Raw genomic sequence first — 8,664 nt, 5'->3', positions numbered from 1 at the left:
AGGGAAGAGGAGATCAGCGGAGCCACTTCCAGGGACTTGAGTCCGGAGGTGGGAGTCTAGGTGTTATTGGATTAGCTGTAGGGAGCCGGGGAAGGATTGTTGAGCTGGCAGCCCTGTGCAGCATATTCCATCGGTAACTAGCGCTGCCTCCTTGGAGCAGGCTTTCCCAAACCTCATTTCTTCTGGAAGGGCTGCCTGGAACAGTGTTTAAGAATGAGAGTTCAGAAAAAAAGAGAGAGAGAGAGAGAGAGTTTGGCCCGGCTGGTGTGGCACAGTGGTTGAGCGTCAACCTATGAACCAGGAGGTCATGGTTCTATTCCTGGTCAGGGCACATGCCCGGGTTGCAGGCTTGATCTCTCTCATCATTGATGTTTCTATCCCTCTCTCCCTCTCCCTTCTTCTCTCTGAAATCAATTTTTTAAAAAAAGGATGAGAGTTCTGGGGCCAGTTTGGCTGGTTGGTCTGTGGCTCAGGTACTAATGAACTGTGTGACCTTGGTTTTGTCACTTAACTTCTCTGGGTCTCAGTTTTCTCAACCATAAAAGTTGTTCCTATTTCCTGGGGTTACAGTGAAGATTAAATGAGTTAATATATGTAAAACACTTAGGCCAGACCCTGGCACATGGTGTCCAATAAATGTTACTTGTTATAGAGAAGGAAGGCAAGATATCAGGTTACTCTGTTTCTCAGATGGGAAAACCAAGGCCCTCTGAAAGTGAGTGAATACCCAGAGACCCTTTGGAGGGCCAGGACCGTTCGTTCATTCGTTCATTCATTCATTCATTCATTCATTCATTGGTTCTCGTATTCAATAACTGTTTCCTGAGAACTACTCTCTCTGGATATTGGGAATTCAGTCAGTGGTGAACAAAACAGGTTTCCGCCCAGGGAGCTCTCAAAACAGTCATTGCCTCAGATACCCACACACTCTAACCGTGTCTCACCTGTGTGTCCTGCCCAGGCCAGAGGCAATTAGAATTTTAACAGGAAGTATCTTGTGAACCAGGTTCTTCCCAGCTCCCAAATCTGAACAAAGGGATAACAGGGGTCAAAATGACCTTCTTCGTCCCCCCCTTCCTACAGGTGAAGAAACTGAGACCCAGGGAGGGAAGGTGGGAGCCAGGCCTCAGGGCCCTCACTGTCAGCACATGCCCTGCCCCGCACCCCCCAGGCCCTGGGCAGGAGGTCAGAGCCGGGGAAGTGATAGAACGCAGTGAGGTTCTGGATATAGTTTAAAGGTGGAGCCGTAGGATTTGCTGGTGGATGGGATGGGCATGGAGGGATGTGAAAGGAAGAGGAAGGATCAAGGATGACTCCCGGGGGGAGATGGAGAGGCTTCTGGTGGAGGAGATTTAGTGGTGATGACCGGGCCGTGGACAGGGTGGTGGTGGTCCACGCACTTGTTGGGTGAATAGATGGATGCCTTCCCTTGGCCCTCTGACACACACTCACTTTCAGATATGTCTGGTCAGCTGAATGGAGGCAGAGGAGCAATGTGTGACCTGCTAGAGGTGTGACCCTGGGGGCATGACATGGTGAGATTCAAAGACTGGGTTCTGGGGCTGCCAACGTCAGGAAGTTCCACCCAAAGTTCCAGTTTTCTTCCACGAAATTTCCCAACTTTTAAATATTAGCAATAAATCCAAGATTGTAATAAACCTCTGCCTGCCCCCCCAAAACACATCCATAAGCCATTTGACCTGTGACCTGGTTAGGACCACCTGGTGTGTGAGTCTGGAGTCAGACTTCCTGGGTACCCTTAGGCGAGTAACTCTCAGAGCCTTGGTTTCCTCATCTGTAAAATGGGAATGACAGTACCCATCTCTGGGCTCATCCTAAGGATTCTAGCTGACAGTTATGCTGAAACACTCTTTATGATGGATTCTGTTAGTGACCAAGATGGTTGCTGCCGAAGGGGAAGAGCACCAGGCTTCGAGTTGGCCCGAGGGTGAGATCCCTTCTCTGTCTTGAGAAGCTATGACCTGGGACTAATTTTTAGACCTCTCTGCGGGAGAAGTTTGTTGCTCTTGGAGTTGGGCAATGGTTGGAATGCCTGCTGAGGCCTCTGAGCCCCCACAGCCCCTTTCCCTCCCTGCCTCCTTCCCTCCAGCCTTGCCCACCCACCACCTGCAGCCCTTCCACCCGCCACCAGAATGATCTTTGGAAAGCACAAATCCCAGCATGGTCTTTCTCTCCCTTGAGGAAAATGGCGTTGGCTTCCTGCTGCCTTTGAGAAAAAACGTCCAAGAGCCTCAACCTGGTGTGGGGAGGTGGGAGGCGGCTTCGCCTCTCTCTGTCATCTCCCTCCACCAGCCCTTCTTAAGCACCAGCTGCACACAGCCCCTCATCAGGCCGAGAGTGCCCCGTGTTCCTCTGCCTGCCCATCATCCATCCAACACATAATAAGCATCTGCTGTTTCTCCAATCCAACTACTTACCTCCCATGGTGACACTACCACTGGCCCAGGATCCCCCTGAGTTTCCTCTTACCCCTTCCTCTTTGCAGCCCATTTTCCACAAGCAGCCAGAGGGATCTTTAGGAAATTAATTTGGATGGTGTCATCTGCCTGCTTCAAATGCCTCCATAGCTGCCTGTTTCACTGAGTAAAGCCACAGCCCTATCCCATCTCCCAGCCACATGCTGCAGGTTCCCCACTCTCCACTCTCCACAGCCTAAGCTGCCACTGCCTAGCCGGCCCAGCTGTGGGCCTTTGCACGTGTGGTTTCCCTTCCTAGATGCTTTCAACGGCACTCCTTCAGCAGGGTCTCCTTGACCACCTGCCCACACGTACAAAGCACTTATTTGGGAGATGTGGCCTCAGAGTCTGCCTGTGGCTCGGTAGCTGCAGTGCCGGGTAGGGGGGTATCCACCTTACTCTTGGCCACTCATCCAAAGCCCAGCCAAAATGTCACCAACTCAGTGAAGCCTGCCCTTCTTCTTCTTTTTTTAAAAAATATATTTTATTGATTTTTTACAGAGAGGAAGGGAGAGGGACAGAGAGTTAGAAACATCGATGAGAGAGAAACATCGATCAGCTGCCTCTTGCACACCAAGGTACATGCCCTTGACCGGAATCGAACCTGGGACCCTTCAGTCCGCAGGCTGACGCTCTATCCACTGAGCCAAACCGGTCAGGGGAGCCTGCCCTTCTTTACAAGCCCCATGCCCCACCCTGTTCCCAAGGCCCCTCCTCCTGGTCCTTCCCTCCAAGGCATCCCCTGACAGCAGCGACAGCTCCCTCCTGGCTTCCTGTGAGCTTTCTTTTCTTCCCTTTCTGTCTCCCACACTCAACACTATAATTATCACTGGATGGCGAGCTCCTCAAGGCCAAGGAGCATCACAGTAAAGAGAGCTAATGTTTACCATGCTGCCTCTGTGCTAAGCATTTCCCTGTGCCCTCTCCTTAAATCTTCACAACCCTGTGGGGTCGGCTCTCCTCCAAGTCCCACCTGGAAGAGAAGCCAGTGGAGGCTTAAGGAGGTTAGGTCACACGACCACCGTCACCCAGCAAATCTGACACCAGAGAGCGGAAACTTTTAATGAACAGTGGCACTAACTTACGTACAGCACCTTCCACCTGCCAGGCCCTCTACTGAGCCCTCCCTATTCAGTTGTTTCCTGCTTATAATAACTTTTATTGCAACTCCATTTTATGGCCGAGGCAACAGAGGTGCAGAGAGGTTAAACAACTTGCTGAAGCTCAGGAAGCTAGTAAGGAGTGGAGTAGGAATTGAACCCGTGCTGTCTGGCTCGGAGTCATGCTCTCAGACCTCGTGCTGTGCTTGCAGTTGTACCCTCCTCCCTCTGACCTGCCTGGGAGGGTTATCTGTGTCACCGCATCCCCAACACCTGGAATATTATCTAGCCCTCAGCTGGCACTAGTGAGTGAGTGGGTAATGAATGAGGAAGCAGGTAAGCCAGTGGACATGGGACTCTAGCCCGGCCATCCTAGAACCCTGTATCTGGAAGCCCAAAGATGTGGCCGCCCCTCTCTGAAGGTCTGTGCCCAACACCACCACCCAGTTGTCCAGACAGCCCCAGGGAAGGACCAGATCCATAAACATGAGGCTCCTCTAGGGCCCAGGAGGGGCTCTGGGCACTGTACAGGTCCTCAATATTATTGCTTTATTGTCATTTAAATAGAGCCTGCCTCAAACAGGCCACCCAGTTTTAGCCACCAGCACTGGACAAAACCCCCATTGAAAAGCCAATTACAATCACTCCATCTAAATTGTCATGGATTTGTATAGAAAATTACATCTCCATTTAGTTCTGAAGCGACATCCTGGGCACGGACAGAGGGGAGGCTGGCCCATTTACCCCATGGCTTAGCGCGGGTGCCTCAGGCAGCGAGAAAGCCCAAGCTGCTGGGTCTTGGCCGGCATGGGGAACAAAGGCCAGTTTGTGGGGGCCCAGAGAGAAGCTGGGCCTCTCAGGGCGGCTCAGATTCCAGGCTGGGCCGATGGACCCTGCACCGCCAGCTGGTCTCCCCTGCTGGCGGCTGTGGCCAGACGAGCTCCTGACAGCCGGCTTCAGGCGGCCGGCCGTCAACCCCACCACCATCGGAGGTGGCTTGGCTTATGTTCACGCCCACGCTGCCAGGAAATGAAGGTGGGTTAGCCCAGGGAACACTGGACTGAGATCCTGAGATCTTGGTTTCATTCATTCATTCATTCATTCACAAGTTATTAAGTGTCTGCTGGTGGCAGTGAGAATTGCCATAGGGTAGACATGAGCTCCAGTCTGAGTGTCCTGGGTTTGGTTCCGAACTCTTTTCTTATTGGCTGTGAAGAGCAAGCCATACATTATTCAGGTAGTTCTGAAGTTGTTGAGCACCTACTATGTGCCAGAGAACAGGACAAAATCGTCGAATGGTAAGCGTTTGGGAGGAGCTATGTAAGGAGGCAGCTCTGGAGCCGGTCACACCAAGAGTAAGTGGAAGGGCATTCCAAGCAGAGGCAACAGTGCGCATGTGGGCGGGTAGTGAGGCAAACTGGAGCAGCAGAGGGAGAGTGTGGTGGTAGACAAGGTTCGTGGGGGCACCCTGAGGGCTCCGTAGACCCCTTCTCTGAGCCTCAACTTCTTCATCTGCAAACATGGGAATGACGACCTTAGCCTCCGGGGGCTCAGGCTGGGACTCGGGGAGATAATGTTTGTAAGATCTGGGTGGGAGCTGGGCACAGGATGCTCCTGGCTAGCTAAGATAGCCTCACTTAGAGGGCGCTCTCCCTGGGCCAGACAGGGACGGGGGCTCTGCTTTTTGTCAGTCTAACCCTCCCAACAACCCTTAATAGGTAGGGCTGTTACCCATTTCAGTGATAAGGAAACGGAGGGAACAGCATGGGTCAGCTAAGTATTTGTTACAATTCCAATCATTCATACTATAGGTTAGTCCAGGGGTGGGCAAACTTTTTGACTCGAGGGCCACAATGGGTTCTTAAACTGGACCGGAGGGCCGGAACAAAAGCATGGATGGAGTGTTTGTGTGAACTAATATAAATTCAAAGTAAACATCATTACATAAAAGGGTACGGTCTTTTTTTTTTTTTAGTTTTATTCATTTCAAACGGGCCGGATCCGGCCCACGGGCTGTAGTTTGCCCACGGCTGGGTTAGCCCAAAACCTGACACAGAGAAGACCTTCAAAGAGTATTTGTTGAATCTGAAACTAGGTGTAACTCTCTATGTGGGAGTCTGACTGTGACTCTGCCAGTGACTGTATGGTTGTATGTGACTCTGAGTGCAAGTGACTGTGTCTGGAGCCCAAATGCCCAGTAGCTGTGGGGGGACTGTCAGACCAACTATGTGTGTGGCTGTGTCAGACTATTCATCACTGTCTAATACATCTGTCTGGACCTGAAGGGACATTTGGCACCGTTCCTGGGACGGCTGGCAGGCCCAGAGACTACCGAGGGGCAGGATGGCAGGTTCAGAGGTGAGGAGGGCAGAGTCCCCATCCTCCCCCACCCAGCTCCAGCAGGCATACAGGCAAATGGAAAAAATGTTCACACCCAGGGCAGGCGGATGGCTGCCCCATCAGGGACTGCTCTGTGCACAGAAAACAAGTTCTTCTGGTATCAGCTCAAGTTTGGCAGGAAGTGGCTTTTGGGTGGCAGGAAGTTGGATTCAGCTCATATCAACCCCAGCGAGGGGCAGGAGAGCAGTTATCTGGGGTTAAACAGAGTAACCGAGAAGCGGGGCCCCACACACTATACCCGATAGAGCTGAGGGCACAGCCCACCCCTCCTGGCCATTTGGGATGGTGGGTGGGGAGAGGAGAGTCCTTGTAAAGAAGAGCTGCCACCCATCAAGTGACTGCTGGGCCCCAGATCCCAGACAGAGCTCATCACCCACCTCCCATTACCCCCATTTAGCAGATGTACACACTGAGACTGAGAGGCAGTGACTTGCCTGAGGACACCAAGACAAGTGGAGAGAAAGGGAAGAGAGAGACGTAAGAAACTTACAACTATACGGAGACAAGAGAAAAACCAGGACAGAGAGCAAAGAGGAGAGGGGAGATGGGAACAGCATAAAGTAGTTGAACGAATGCAGAGAACAATGAGACCACACCAGTGGGAAGACTTCTGGGTGCCCACTGCTTGCCAGGCCCTCACATGGAATTGCATGTGACCTGGAGATCCTGAACCCATTTTCCAAATGAGGGGTGTGAGACCCACAGCCTCAATGGCTGAGCCAGGCCTGGAGTTCAGTTCTGATTCCAAAGTCCTTGTTCTTTCAGGCCATGTCCCTGTGCCCAACTTCTAGGGAAGGGCAGTGGCTACGCTAAAACAGATGCCCAGTCCCATTAGCCATTTGCCTGGGTACGCTGTTGCATTCACCCAGTTGGCCAGTGGAGAGCCAGGGTTCAAACCTGGGCAGAGTGGCTGCAGAACTCATGTGCTTCACCATGTGACAGGGTGTGCCAAATACTATGCCAGAGCAGGCAGAGAAGGCCATGGCCCTGCCCTCAGGCTGGGATCCAGAGGGTCCAGCTGCTAATCTGAAGCCCCAAAGCCACACCTGGCAATAAACTGTATCTCCCAACTCCCAGCCGTGGACCCCCTGGACCCCCAACCCAACCCCCACTGGAGCCCCTGGGGAGTGGGCCACTGGTCCTTCTGTTCTCATCCCAAAAGCAGCACCCAAGCTGTTCCCTGGTTGAGATGTTGATTTGAAGCTCAGTTTGCATATCGTTTGCACATTACTCAGCGCATGTCAGAAGGTACGAATATCTCCTTTTCAGGGGGAGGGCTGTTGGGCCCCCCTGCCCTCCTCCAGACAGCAAAAATGCCAGCCGGCTAGACAGGGAGCTGCGCCCTGGCCTCTGACAGCACCCGCCTGCTGCCACCTCCCCCATTCCCTCCTGGAGCCAAATTTAGGCAGCTCTGTTACTGAGAGGTGGGGAAAGCGGAGGCAGGAAACGGTGAGGTTGGAGGCAACTCAGCCTTGGTCCTTGAAGGGTGGGACAGCCCCAAGGGTGCCCCTGTCCCTAAAGTCTTTGGCCCAGCCTCCCCCCATCCCTCCTCCCACAGGAATGCGGCTGGGTTAGAGAACGCTGGGTTCTCAGCTGTAGCCCAGGGTGCTGGCTACTCTGGCTACAAGGGAGGAGGGAGAGATGCAGGGAGGGAGGAGGTCATGGCCAGGGCAGTGGGGAAGGGATCAGATAGCCTCCTCCTACCCCAGACACCGCTGCCACTGGGGACAGGAGCCTGCTCTGCTTTTCAGCACTTCCTGCCCCTCCTTGGCATGCCCCCCCCCACCCCCGGCCAGGCCTGACTGTTGATGGGGGGCAGGAGGCACGGCTAGGCCTGTGGGGGCTGAACTACCCCCAAAAGGCCCCACTATCCATCTCTTCCTTGGGCCTAGCCTTGTGCCTTGTGGTCTTACTTTCCTACCTAGAATGATTTTCAAGTGGCTACCCACACTGAGAGCAAGGGTTTCTGGGAGGCCTGGCAGAAATTAGGGACGTGGCAGTGGCTCAGGCCTAGGAACTTCTTAGAAATCTAAGATTTCTTAGGATGGCTAAGAGAAGCAGCCCCTCACTGATGCTGGGACAGGATGTGGGTAGACTGAACATTGAAAGAGGGAAAAGACCTAGATTGGATACCAGCCACCATGAACCCGGGGGTGGAGTTAATAGTGCCCAGTAGCTGAGAGCATGGATCAAGGGCTCCGACTGCCTGGGTCACTCTGTTCTTAGTGACTGTGGGCAAGTTGCTTCAGCTCTCTGTGCCTCAGTTTTCCCACCTGTAAGATGGGGGTAACAAAGCTTCCAGGGCTGCTGGGAAAGTGAAATGAGGCAGTGCATGTTTGGCTCACATCAAGTGCACCCGATGCCAGCCACCAGTGTGATTGTTTTGTCTCCCTGAGCAGTTGAGAAGCGCCCCCCTCCCGCCCGCCCCCCAAGCTATAACGGATGTGGACGCGATGGGGGGGGGGCGCTGTAGCTTGGTGGTTAAGTGGCCATCGGGATGGGGGTTCAAGACTGCATGACCCTGGGCAAATGGCCACACCCCGCTGCGCCTTGGGCGGGGAACAGCAAAGGCGCCTGCGGCAGAGGGTCGGGGAGGATTACACAGATCGGGCTTGGCACCGCGCCTGACATAAAGCGGACGCTCCCCGAAGGAGAGCTGGTCAGATCGAATGGTACCGCCCCCCCAC

The sequence above is a fragment of the Myotis lucifugus genome, unplaced genomic scaffold, assembly GCF_000147115.1.
Source record: "Myotis lucifugus unplaced genomic scaffold, Myoluc2.0 scaffold_60, whole genome shotgun sequence".
In the NCBI taxonomy this organism is placed as follows: domain Eukaryota; kingdom Metazoa; phylum Chordata; class Mammalia; order Chiroptera; family Vespertilionidae; genus Myotis; species Myotis lucifugus.
This window is presented reverse-complemented; position numbering follows the sequence as displayed.